At 40.5% G+C, this 14,275-nt stretch overlaps 1 long non-coding RNA gene across 1 annotated transcript; it reads right to left on the bottom strand.

The window, feature by feature from the left end:
- Positions 1–2,743: 2,743 nt before the first annotated feature.
- On the bottom strand, positions 2,744–12,482 carry LOC140622438 (uncharacterized). Its single transcript, XR_012022199.1, has 5 exons — positions 12,066–12,482; positions 11,052–11,729; positions 8,943–9,040; positions 8,518–8,660; positions 2,744–3,359 (listed from the first exon to the last, which is right to left on the bottom strand). It is a non-coding gene; the product is annotated as an uncharacterized lncRNA (long non-coding RNA).
- Between the last annotated feature and the right edge of the window lie 1,793 nt (positions 12,483–14,275).

Genomic DNA, 14,275 nt, shown 5'->3' with positions numbered 1-14,275 from the left:
GAAGCTTACTTTCTCTGATCACACCAAGTAAGAACAAGGGCTTTAATACTTACTTGGGTGCCAGGCTTTGTGCTAGCATTTATCACAGATGGTCTCATTTAAATATCCAATACTCCTGGGGAGCCTGGACTGGTTAAGGGTCCACCTTTGGCTCAGGTCATGATCTCCAGGTCCTGGGATCCTGAGATGGAGCCCTGTGTCAGGCTTCCTGCTCAATGGGGAGTTTCCCTCTCCCCCCGCCCCCATGCTTTCTCTCTAATAAATAAAATCTTCTAAAAAAATAATAAATCTCCAATACTCCTATGAGTTAGTTATCAGTACTATTCTCATTTTATATATGTAGAAACAGGGATGCCTGGGTGGCTCAGCAGTTTAGCATCAGCCTTCGGCTCAGGGCATGATCCTGGGATCTGGGACAGAGTCCCACATCGGGCTCCCTGTGGGAAGCCTGTTTCTCCCTCTGCCTATGTCTCTGCCTCTCTCTATATCTCTCATGAATAAATAAATGAATCTTTTAAAAAAATATATGAAGAAACGGTCACAGAGTGGTTAAGTAACTTCCAATGACACAATTAACAAGAGACGGAACCAGGATGCAAATGTATACAATGACTCTAGAGTCCATATTGATTATGAAAGTCTCCCACCCATTTAATGGAAGACAGGGAAAAAGAAAATCCATTGTGTACATCTCATCTTAGAGACACCTGAAAAATGTCCTTGGTGGAGAATTAGGCAGCATACTATCCAATGGGAAAATTCTGGATGAGGCCTATAAGGGCTCCAGTACTGGGCCTGGCACTTACTAGCTTTGTAACTTTGGATAAGTCATAACCGCTCCAAGCCTTGACTTCCTCATGTATAAAAGGGAAATAATACGACCTGACCTATAGGTCTTTAAGGATAGCTGTGAAAATCAAAGGAGACAAATCACATGTAATTCCTGTGAAAACTGTCAAGTGCAATACAAGTAAAACTTTTAACTCTCTTTTGGCATAGTCCTTCCAAAATGAAGATAATTAATAAATCATATTTTCCTAGATTCCTGTTGACATGTTAGATAAGTAAAATTTACATTGACTAAAAATATGACCAAAAATTCTTTGTCACTTCCTCAAAAAGAGATGCGGCCTATTTTACCACCTTGTGGAAACTGACCTGTGACTGCTTTGACCAAGAGAGCATGTTGGAAGGGACTCTCCCAGTTTCAGGTCCAGCCTTTAAATGGACTGGCAGCTTCCACTTCGTCCCTCTGGAATCCAGCTGAGTAGCCCACCTGGAGCAGAACAAGGGCCCCGGCCAACAGCCGCACCAAGTTGTCAGTCATGGGAGACAGTTACCCAGGCAGTAGGTCCTCCAGTCCCAGTCAAGCAACCCCAGCTGGGTAACATCATGTGGAGCGAGACTAATTGCTCCCCCCTCCCCCCACCGTGGCAAAACTGTATGCAAATGAATGATTGTTATTGTTTTAAGTGACTGGGTTTTTTGTTTTTTTTTTAAGTGACTGGGTTTTAAGTTTTGAGAACATGTTACATAGCAATAAATATCTTAAGATTAACCCAATAATTTTACTTCTAGAAATTTATCCTAATCACTAATCAGGAACGCAGACAAAGGCTTACGTTCCTGAACATTTCTTGCAGAGTAGTTTCAGAGACCTTTAATGTCTAAATTAGGAAAATGATTATGTACCTCATAGTATATCTGTTATGAAAGTCATTTAAATGTTAGCAATATAGGAGAGTAATTATGATACACTTTTAGGCGGAAAAAGTCATATAAAGAACTATGCATATAAAAAGGAATAAATTAATAATGGGGTTTTTTCGGGGCAAAAGAATTATGAGTGATTTTATTCTATCTTCACATTTTTGTGATAATTGCATCATCGAAAAAAATAAATTTAAAAAATAAGAAAACTATCAACTTGCAAAATCTATCCATAGATAAAATAAATTTTAAAAAATAAAGTTCCAGGATCTCTGGGTGGCTCAGTGGTTTAGCGCCTGCCTTCAGCCCAGGGCGTGATCCTGGAGTCCCGGGATTGAGTCTTACATTGAGTCCCACATCAAGTCCCACACCGAGTCCCCTATTGGGTTCCCTGCACGGAGACTGCCTCTTTCTCTGGGTCTCTCTTGAATGAATAAATAAATACAATCTTTATTAAAATAAATAAAGTTCCATTTATTACAGTTTCAAAGTTTTTCATGACCATTTTATTAAGGTATTTGGCAATACTGATGTTGAATCATCTGCTATTTCTCATAATTGACAAGCCAATAGGCAGTTACATTGTAATTTTATAAAAGTCAGCAGGAAATAGTCCTATTGGCAAAGAGACTATTAGCTGTGGGGTCCTATTAGCTTTGATAATCCATAAACTAGATGTAAAAAATCTTGAATAGTTAAGCAGCTCTAATGATGTGACACGAAAGTAAAATAATGAAGGAAAAGCTTCCCAAAAAATCAGACTAACATCACGAAAAGTCTGTTACCAGCCAGGAGCTTTTTCATGGCCGCGTCACTTGATCCTGTCAACAGCCTTGTGTGGTCAGGTACTAGTCCCATTTTACAGAAGAGGATCCTGGGGCTTGGCCAAAGTTCTCGCAGCTGCAACTGCGCAGTTTGCAGTTGGGAGTCAGTCCCAGAGCGTATGTCCTTCCCATAGCACCACACCACTCCACAAAGGTCAGGGTTCAACAATTTTATGAGATGAAACAAAAATCTACCAAGCATGCAAGGCTGTTTGAAAAAGACTTTCTTTTATTCTAACACAATGAATGAAATATTTATTTGGACTTTTTAAGCCTCTTTAGTGGGATCACTTTCTTCTTGCAGAACTTGAAGCAATCCTAAAACAGTCAAAGGCAATTTTGTGAGAAGCCAAGACTTTTCTTGAGCAATTGAAAGGGGTTTAGGGGGAGGAAGACCAGCTTACAAAGCAGAAGTCCTTACAACACAGCTCCTGTCCTCCTTGTCCTCTCTCCTGTGGAATCTCTTCAAAGCCCTATCTTTAGCATGGCTGAGGCTTTTAGTAAGCTGGAACCTGGCCATGCTTGTTGGTTTTATTCGCTATTCATATTTATTTTATTTAGTTTCCAATAGGCCATATTCATTTTGGGATCCAAGATGTGAGGAATCACTACCACAGAGCCCCACAGGGCATTTGACACGATAAAATGGAGACAAATGTCAACCAAGCCCAGTGCTTTTAGTTTTTTTTGTTTTTTTGTTTTTTTAAGGAGAGAACAAGGGAGCATAGGGTTGGCAGGGAAGGGTAAGGGAGACAGAGAGAGAATCTTAGGCAGGCTGGAGCTTGACACGGGGCTTCCTCTCACGATCCTGAGATTAGACCTCACCTGAAATCAAGAGTTGGATGCTTAATTGACTGAGCCACCCAGGCATCCCTGGTTTTCTGTTTTTTAAGGAAGAGTAACTAATAGTAACAACAGCTAAGATTTCTGTGGTATTTATATACATCAGCTCTATACCATGTACTTTATGTGTGAACATTATCCTATTTAATCCTGACAACTCTAAGATGTACACACTAATTTTGATCTTTGTTTTACAGATGAAGATGCACCGGACAGGTGGTGGTCAAGGTATGAATGGTCTGATCTCAGTCCCTGCTTCTAACTGCCGCATAGACTGCATCAGTCAGGGCTGGGGTTTCAGAGAGAACCCTGCTTCCTTTTTCTTCCATCAACTCCAGAAGGAACCCTGAGTATGAGCAATGGGAGAAAGACCATGGCTGGGAGATGGAGAAATGAGAATCCCAGTTGTGCAAGTCCAGGCTGGATGGTGCTTTTCCCATAGCCAGGGCTGCTTGCTTTCCAGTAGCAAAGTGCTAAGTACCTTGAGCTTTCTTCTAAAATGTATTTCTATGGGACACCCGGGTGGCTCAGTGGTTGAGCGTCTGCCTTCGGCTCAGGGCGTGGTCCTGGCTCCAGGGATCAAGTCCTGCATCAGGCTCCCTGCGAGGAGCCTGCTTCTCCCTCTTCCTGTGTCTCTGCCTCTGTGTGTGTGTGTGTGTGTGTGTGTGTGTGTGTATGTGTGTGGCTCTCAGGAATAAATAAAATCTAAATAAAAGAAAAATAAAATGTATTTCTATTCATTCACCTTTCCCCTCTATCTAGGAGATAAGGGAGTCCATAATGATAGACAAAATATAACATGAAGCAAGAAAAATGAGTGGACCTCTAAATATTCAATGGCCAATATAAAATCATGACCAGTAATTGTCACAGATCACAGTGTTCATTAGATTAAAAATAACCAGCAACTCAAGGCCAGCACAACTATTGCCAATATTAAGCTCAGAAAAATATCTTCTCCTGAAAGCAAAGTGGCACAGTGCAATGTGATGAGCAGCGTCCTCACATCTGCAAAGGATTGTATATTACGCAGCAGAACAGTGTGGTTGAGCACACAGATTCTAGAAGCAGACTACTTGGGTTCTACCACTTTCCAGCTGGGTAACATTGGGCAAGTTTTCTGTCTGTGCCTCAGTTTCTTCATTTAGAAATGTAGACTGGGAAAAACATGGAGGATTAAATGAGATCACGGACTCAAAGCCTTTAAAGCAGTGCCCAGCAGGTAACGTGCCTGTGTGCGCTAATGCTACCATCAGCCTGGTTTGAAACACAGCAGATACTTCCCACCTCCGCACCCCTGTACCCACTGCTTCCTCTGCCTGGCACACTTTTCCCACCATCACACGTGTGGCTCACTCCAATCCTTCTTCAAGCTTTTGCCTTCATATCACTTTCTCAGTGAGTTTCCAAACAACCATATTTAAAATAAACTGAGCTGCTTTCCCTACTTGTCTCCGCAAACTAGCAGCCTAGATCTGCTCTAATTCATTTTTCTCCTTCTCATGCTCAAATAACCAATCACATTATTTCCTTTCTATTTTGTCTATTTTCCTCCCCTAAATGAAGGCAGGTTTCTGTTCAATGCACTGCTCTATTCCCAAGACCTAGAATAGAGCATGACATGTAAACTCCCAATAAACATGTGTTGAACGAATCAATGAACAAATTTAAAACTGTATAGTCAATTATAAGGGTCCCTTTGAAACACCCTACAAGGGTAAATCAGCCAAAAAGTGAACCTGTAAGCTGTCTGGACTTTTCAATGATCTGGTAATAATTTGAGAAAGACTTCAAAAGTCTTATGAAATTTTTTGGTAACAACGGTAATTGCACTGAGATTTTAGGTGACATGTCCTATTTTATATGCTTAGATGAGTTCAGAATTAGCGATTAAGAGTCACTTTCAGCAGGGGCACAGCTAGATGCAATAGTCAAACTGCAGAGTAAAAATTAAGCATTATTACTGGAATCACATCATCACTCTTCGGTCCTTAATGGAGCCAGTCAAAATAAATCATAGATTTTGTTATCCAGTTCTCTCCTGACAGCAAAGCAAGGACAGGAAAGCCAGTTATTAATGGGAGCATCTTATTTTATGCATCAAAGGATCTCAAAATTCTATGCTTCCTAACACAAAGGCAAGTGTTAAATGTGCAGAACTTGGGGAGAGACACCAGGACACGTAATGCTCTTGCTTAGGACTAACACTTACGTGCCTACACAGGCCTCCGTGGTGAGCAACCATCTTTGCAATCAGTAAAAGGCAATCTAGCAGAACGGAAAACATGCCACAAAGAAAATAACAGAAGTGAACAGATCAACGAGCTGAGTCAAGGTCCAGGTGGAGCTGGGAAACTCTCCCAGTCCCAAAGGCAGACTGACCCCTCGTCATCCACTTGCGGTGATCCACCAAACTCAAAGCAGTTGCCATTTCTGTATGCCACTTTTTAGCCAAACAAAAAGGTTTGGGGAGGTTTTGGCTTTCCCATGGCTAAAGTATGAGAGTTAAGAGTATCTCCATGATAAACGAGATTTCCTTTTAAAGTATTCAGAAAAAGAAAGTTGAACTAAGGCTGCATTCTGAGCATTCTGAGGTTGTCCTTATCTTCATTCATGTAATTATGGCCTGAGCACAGACCACACCAAGGTTCCTGACATGAGAGAGAACTGTGTGACTTGATGGCTGTGAACAAGCCTATGCTTCAAAGCCTATAAAGCCATCGCATGCCCGTAGCTCACACCAGCCCAACCTGTTTCCACTTGGGCCTCAACTAGATCTAGTGTTCTGATCTTTAATTAAATTCAACCTCCTCTTACTCTATTCTTTTTTTCCCCCCAAGTGTGATTCTTTTCTCACAGCTAAGCTGTAGGTTCCTTAAGGAACAGGACTACATTTTACAATTCTCTTGCACCCAAAAAACTGGGCACTACTGAATTAACATATAACATTGTGTAAGTTTAAGGTATACAACATGTTGATTTGATGCACCTATATACTGTGATTACTACAGTAGCATTAGTTAACACCTCCATCACTTTTATCTTTTTTTAAAAAAAATATTCAGTTTCATTGACTTTCTCTATTGTTTTTCTAGTCTCTATTTATTTCCCTCTGTTGTTATTTCCTCCCTTTTGCTAACTTTGGGCTTTGGTTTGTTCTTTTTGTAGTTGCTTGAGGTATAATATTAGATAAATATTTTTCCTTAATGTAGGTCTTTATTGTGATAAACTTCCCTCTTAGAAATGCTTTTACCACATCCCCTAGGTTTTGGTTTATTTCCATTTTTGTTTGTTTGATGATTTCTTTTTTATTTTGCTTCTGATTTCTTTCATCCATTGGTTGTCCACAGACATGTTAATTTCCACATATCTGTTAATTTTCCATATTTCCTCCTGTTGTTATTGATTTCTAGTTTCATACCACTGTAGTCAGGAAAGATACTTAAGATTTCAATATTCTTAAGTTTGCTAAGATTTGCTTAGTGACTTATCATAGTATCTATCCTGGAGAATGTTTCATGTGCACTTGACAAGAATGTATATCGTGCTTCTGTTGGGTGAAACATTCTGTATATGTCTGTTGGATCCGTTTGGTTTAAAGTATAGTTCAAGTTCAGTTTCCTTACTGATTTTCTCTCTGTATCCATTGTTGGAGGTGGCAAACTGAAGTCCCCTACTATTATTATATCATTGTCTATTTCTCTCTTCAGATCTGTATTTGCTTAATATATTTAGGTGCTCCAATGATGAGGGCACACAGAATTGTGATATGTTGATGAACTGACTGACCCCTTTATAATTATATAATGGCCTTTTGTTTCTTGTTACCATTTTTGGCCTAAAGTCTATTTTGTCTGATGTAAGTACAGCTGTTCCTGTTCTTTTTTGGTTTCCACCTTCATTAAATAGCTTTTTCTATCTCTTCACTTTAAGCCTATGTGTGTCCTTAAAGCTGATGTCTCTTATAGGCAGCATATAGTTGGGTCTTGTTTTTTTTTATCCACTCAGCCTCTCTCTGTCTTTTGATTGATGAATTCAATTCATTTACATTTAGAGTAATTATTGGTAGGTAAGAACTTACTAATGCCATCTTGTTTATTGCTTTTTGGTTGTTTTATAGTTCCATTGTTCTTTTTTTCCTTTTTTTCTCCTAACTCTGTGCATTATTTTTCTATGGTAGTATGCTGATTCCCCTCTTTTTATCTTTTGTGAATCAACTATAGGTTTTTGCTTTGTGGTTACCATGAGGCTTACATAAAATATCTTGTAACTACAACAATCCATTTTAAGCTGATAGCAACTTAACTTCAATTGCATACAAAAAGTCGACCCCTTTACCCCTCCCCTTTTGTTTTGATGTTATAATTTACCTTTTTTTAAAAATATTTTATTTATTTATTCATGAGAGACAGAGAGGCAGAGACCTAGGCAGAGGGAGAAGCAGGCTCTCTGTGGGGAGCCTGATGCAGAATGCCATCCCAGGACCCCGGGATCAGGACCTGAGCCAAAGGCAGAGACTCAACCACTGAGCCATTCAGGTGCCCCTATAATTTACCTTTTTATATTGTCTTCACTAACAAATTACAGTAGTCATAGTTATTTTTAGTTCCCTTGTCCTTTGATCTTACACTAAAGTGGTTAATACAACCACCATTCTACAGTATTAAGAGTAATCTGAATTTGACTATATACTTAGCTTTACCAGTATGTTGTCTACCTACATCTTACTAATTGGCATCCTTTTGCTTCAGCTGGAAGAACTTTCAGCAGTTCTTGTAAGGCAGGTCTAGTGGTGATGAACTCCTTCAGCTTTTGTTTGTCTGTTAAAGTCTCTATAGCTTCTTCTTTTCTGAAGGGTAACTTTGCCAGATACAGTATTCTTGATGGTCAGGTTTTCTTCTTTCAGCACTTTGAATATATTATCCCACTCATTCCTGGCCTATAAGGTTTATGTTGAGAAATACACTCATGGTGGGGGACGAGACATGCAGAGCACTGGGGGTGCCTATGGACCAAATGACGGGATTCACTATCATCCACATCCCTTTAATGCCCTTCAAGAGTTCAATTTGCTGTCCTCTCAGCTTTTTCTTGTTTCCTCCCCCCGCCGCTCCCCCCGGTCATGGAGTTCATGACTCACCAGTCTGGATAGGGTGAGAGAGAAATGAGCCTCTTTGGCAGGGTCCCACACCGCTGGGGAAACCGGATGCTCACTCACAACACTCCTTTTCTTCCAAAGGAAAGATCACAGGCCAAGAAGATCTTGGCCTTAAGCTGTGTTGCCTTGGGTTAAGAGTGATATAGGTAAAGCCAAACCGTTTCTCTTACCCCTGCCAATGCATCCAAACGCATACATAGATTTTTTTTTTAATTTTTTTTTTTTGTTTCAGTGGCATATTAGAACTTTTCCACTGGAAACTTGGTTCTTTTGGTTCCTTTGTTTGTGGGTGATTGTCAAAGACAGTGTTTTCCAGGGGCTTCTGGACTGCAGCCAGAGGGACAAGAACCAGTTCACAGGCCACTGCAGAGTCCACAGCTGGGATCAACATCCATATGGCCTATTACCTGTGCATGGATGGACAAGACTCTTCCCAGATCCTGTGGCATACTGTACTGGATCCCAAAGCTCCTAGAAAGGCACTCTGATGGAGGCTAAATTGTTACTGGGAAAGAGACACAAATAAGGGGCATCATATTCAGTCATAAAGCTGACATTACTCCCCAAACAGAGCAGCCCCTCTCAGCAAGCTGAGCAAATTCAAGAACAGAAAACTTTAGACATCCCACCTTTATTTACCACAAAACCCTTGGATCCATCAACCACCTAACTCCTAACCTCTAGCTCTATTTCTTTAACTTTCAGCTTCATCTCTGTCCAGCTTTGCTTCTAAACTTTGAACTTTGTCCTGTTTTCTATCCTATGCTTGCTCTTTGGATTTGAAATGGACTTGGCCTCTCTGATTTGATCCCCTCCTTATTCCCTGGCTCCATTCATCCTGCAGGATGTCAAGCCTAGGCTTCCAGGACCCAACATGTCATTTTCCACTGCTATTAAGCTCATCTAGAGTTCCCCTTGGGGACAGCTGGCAACAACAGACAATGGTTGGACATGCTACAATTATCATAAACACAGTCAGGTGGGGAAGGTACAATTCTGCTTGCTGCTTGCTACTCCTACCACCAGCATCAGCAGCACCTTTCCACATCCTGGATGAGTGAGAAGGAACAGTATGGCTGAGCTCACCACCATCAGGGGCAACAAGGCATGTCCCCTATGTGTCTTACTCATAATTGCTTTTTCAGCACATACCAGTGTCTAACATGTTAGTAGGTTCTTGATAAATTTGTGGAAATAATTAATCAGGAAAAGAGTGATACTATCTTTGATCTCCATCTCATTGTCCTTTAAAATAATTTAATAAACATGTACATTCCAATCAGGATGTGGGCCCTGCAAATATACATATAGATCAAATGAGTTACATGTAGTCCTTCCCCTCGGGAAGTTTACAGGCTCCCTTTAAGCACAAAGCCAGACACATTTTAGTTACTGTGTGTGAAGAATTTCACTAGAGGTGTATGATAAAGTACTATGGGCACACAGATGGCACTGTACGGTACAGTATGTATGTATATGTTTGTATAGTATTTTATTCTATTCAAATGGGAGCCTGCAGGGAAAAAAAAGTGACATTTGAGTTGGGCCTTGAAATATGAAGCAGTGTTTCAAAGAAACTTATAACGATGGGGATGAAAGTGACCACGTTAGGATAGCCCCAGCCTGACAGCAGAGTGAGGTTCAGGGATGCTAGCATCCCTCTGGCCGACAGAGCTAATTGCTGACAGCAGTCTCTATTACAGAGAGTCCAGGACACACTTGAGATGTTCTAGGAGAACTGTGGGGAGCACAAGGTTTATGACAACTGCAACTCCCCCCCAACCCCCCAAGGCTGACTAATGATCCATGCAGCTCAGCCTGGAAAATGACTCAGGACACTGATCAGTTCTAAGGCTCTCTCAGTGGTTTCTGAGATACTCTAAACAGGCCATGGGGATCTAAGTCAGATGAGGACAAGTCTGGTTCCTCAGAGAGGGCCTGGAACCAACTGAGCCTCCAGAACCCGGCTAGCTCTATGTGTTCACTTCAGAAAAAGGATCTCCTGTAGTAATTCCTCAGCTCTGGAGACCACCAGAAAATAGCTTTCCTGGAGACCCAAGTCGGTCTGTACATATTGATGTAGACATAAACTAGGGGATACCCTCTTACCTGTAGCACTTATACAATAGATAGGATATAGGCTGCGACCCAGATACTGATGCCGATATGGGAAGAAAAAGTCCACGACCAGTAAGAATGTGATGGGGGTATATTAAAGCCAGAAGGTTCTCTCGTTTGACTAGTTAGAAAATAGCAAGTCCACCGAGCAAGAAGCTAGTTATACGTAATTAAAGAGGAAGTGAGACCCCAAGCAGCAATGAATACAGGTGACCTGGAGGCCCTAGGAAAGCACCCAGGCTATGAATCAGGATTATTTGTATCTCTCCTCAACCTTCATCAGGGCTCTAGAGGCAGCACAGTTACTTACTGTTTGCCTATGGATAAATCATGTTTCTGTTAATAAGTATTGTCTACTTAAAAAGATAAAAATCTTTAAAAAGGTGGGAGGCGCCTACCTGACTCGGTCAGTGGGGTGTGCAACTCTCCATCTTGGGGCTGTGAGTGGAGCCCCACGTTGAGTGTAGAGGTTACTCAAAAAAATAAAATCTTTAAAATACATAAATAAATATTATCAATAGTATTATCATAACTGAGGAAAGATTCCACTTGCAAAGGAGAAACAAGCCTCATTTAAATTATCTTTATTATGAACTAGAATTAATGAGCAACAACAGCCTCTTTAAAAGTACCTAAGTTTCAGTTTTCAAGACAATTTCCCATTCATCATTGTATATGATGCTCATTAGCCCTGGTAAGGAGGTGGGGCGGGTAAGACACTAATAGGCTACCTGGACTTGCCACTGTTTCACAATCAAGAGTCAAGCCCAAGAATTCCCAATTCTGTGGTTTCTTAACCTTCACTGTGTGGCCACCGAGAAAACCACTGTGATCCACTCATTTTATTTAGCCATTTCCTGATTTCATCTGTCAGGTGCTTTCCATGTGAGTTTCTTTGGTGACAAATCCCTAGGCTTAGCATTCCAAAGCACCTAACTTCCTAATATCTACTATATACTTTATGAAAATGTTTCGTGGTAGTGTTTGAAACAAATAATACTCATCTTTCTTCTGTGTGTTCCCTTTTGTATGTGGTAAGAAGAATGTAAAACAAACGATCTTCATCTCAGGCTTGTCTGAAATCACAATTTGGATAAGTGTACATTAAGGTTAGGTAAGACATGCTTGTTAGGGAGTTTTGAGGAATAATGCATCACAATTCAGACTTTTAAAAAATTCCATATATTGTCTTATTTTAAAATCTGAATTCAGGAATTAGGAAGGATGCCAGTGAAGTCTTTAACTGTTTACCATTGTATGGAAAGTGCCCAGTGCCCAACGCTGAGTAAGCAAGGCTCTCGGTGCATGCCCAATTGTCTCCAATGTTTTTTTGGCTGGTCCCACCCACTGCACCTGACTCACCAGCATGTTCAGCATCATCTCCAAGACAGGATATGTGCCCCCTTACCCACCTGGTGTTCCATTTGCAGCTCTGTCTTGTCCAAGTTCCAGCTCTGGTCTCTGTAATCAATTAGCATTATGCTGAAAAGAAGCATTGGCCCACATGTTGGAAGCGTAATAAATTTACACCAAAATCACAGAGGGAAAAACGGAAACCCCAGCAAAACAGCTTAATGAAACTTGGCACAGCAAGCATCAAATAAAAATGTCCTGCTCCTCTTTTTAAATCTGTTTTCCAGGGACCTTGCTGCTGCTATTATTTGGAGGGCAGCAACAGCAAGGCAAAGAAGAGCAGAGGAATGGAATAGGGAAGGAAAGAAAGAAGTTAGCTGGCCAAGGAGGTTCTAGTCTCGCTCCATTAGTCTTGCTCAAAACTACTAAGTCTCATCTGTCACTTAGTTTACTACATTAGTCTTTTAGGAATATTTAACAGTTGAACCCAAAGAAAACTCAAAAGGTTTGATATATTAATAGAATTTAAGAGACTGTGACACCTAAATAAAGAAACTTGGAGGTAGGAAGATCCTTGTAAGACCTCTTATACCATGACACTCTTTTTAGACTTAAAAACAAAGCTCAAACTTGATTAAAAGTTTTCAATAAAAGTTTTTGCAACACTCATGCTATTTATATATCTCTTTATTACATTTTTAAAAAGCAAACTCTGCCCTCAATGTGGTACTCGAACTCATGACCCCAGGATCAAGAGTGATATGCTCTACTGAGCCAGCCAGGCACCCCTTATAACACTCATCCTAAATGAAAATCACAAGACTCCACCTGTCATGTTCTGACTATACCACAGTCCAATCGTCTTTGGGAATCCATGAGCTTTCCTCTGATGCCAGACAGCACAGATTCCAATGTCGGTTCTGCCGACATAGCTGAACAACTTGGGGTAAAGTACTGAGCCCTTTTTCACCACTTACTAGCAGTATAATCTCGAATAAGTGAGTGTGATTTAACCTTCTTTCACCTCAGTTTCCTCATCTGAATGAAGACAATATTACCCACCTCAAAGTTTTTGAAAGGTTTACATGAATTAATGTACATAAGGAACCTAGAATGATGTCTGACATGCAGTAAAAGCTGTTTGCCATTATAATTTCCTCTTAAGAACAGACATCTTCTAGGCCTGTTATCTCAACTAGTGTTGGTTATGCAAATACCAACCATAAGCCCCAGGAAGTACAGAAAATGAGAAAACAAATACAAAGCCATGCTGAATCACACAAATTCCACATTCCATCTGCTAGCTTCAACCAGTGAGCTGCGGTTTCGCTTTCTCTCCTTTCCTTTGATCACCCTTTCGATCTAGAGATACAAGAAAGGTGATGAACTTAAAAGGCAAACAACAAGAAGTAGGAATCGGGAAATAAGCTGGTGGGCTTCAGACTGGACAGTCCACCCGTTAGCATGCAATGCCTCACCTGCCCCAGTGCTGCTCTGACGCAGTTCCATCTCTGTCCTGCCTACTTCCTGGCTACAGACACATGGAGGAATGGAGAGAAGTCTATGCTAGGATTGGCAAACTTTTAGAGCCATAAGATGTAGGAAAAAGGGCATGAATCAGCAAATCGGACCTCTTATCTGTGGCTTGTCACACACCTCTTTGAGTGTCCCAGGGTAAGTTACCTGAATTCTGTTCTATTTCATCTACAGAATCAGAACACCTATGCTATGTACCTCATAAAATGTGGAATTAAGTTGAAATAAGGCATGTAAAAGCATTTTGAGAAATACAAAGTACTATAAAAAGTTTCATTAGTGACAGGATTTGCATTAATATAGCTTTTTCCCTACTGTTAACAGATGTTATACACAAAAAAGGTTCTATTATCAAATTAACTTAGCAGATGATGGGTTAAGAAAATTTTCCAGATTTCTCTACTTAGGATAGTGACCCCCCAACCCTGTTAGATCCAATGTGCCTTTGTTGTAAACAAATTATCTCCATAGCATCTCCCTTCCTACCCTGAAACAAAATTCACAGACACAGCCTATATAAACAATTTCCAAAAGGACCACCACCAGCAAAATACTTATTGTAATACACAAATGCTTGGGAATAACTAAACCAAAAGACATAAGTAGTCAGACACTTATATGAAGAATCATGGTGAATATGACAGCTCAAACAAGGCTACAAAGTTCCGCTATATCAGTGACTTAAATACAACCAGTGGGGTTTGCTCAAGTGTGCTTTTCTGAAATAGTAAAT

The sequence above is a fragment of the Canis lupus genome, chromosome 31 (genome assembly GCF_048164855.1).
Source record: "Canis lupus baileyi chromosome 31, mCanLup2.hap1, whole genome shotgun sequence".
Taxonomy (NCBI): Eukaryota; Metazoa; Chordata; class Mammalia; order Carnivora; family Canidae; genus Canis; species Canis lupus.
Note: the sequence above shows the minus strand (reverse complement) of the source record. Positions and strands in the feature narration are given on the sequence as shown.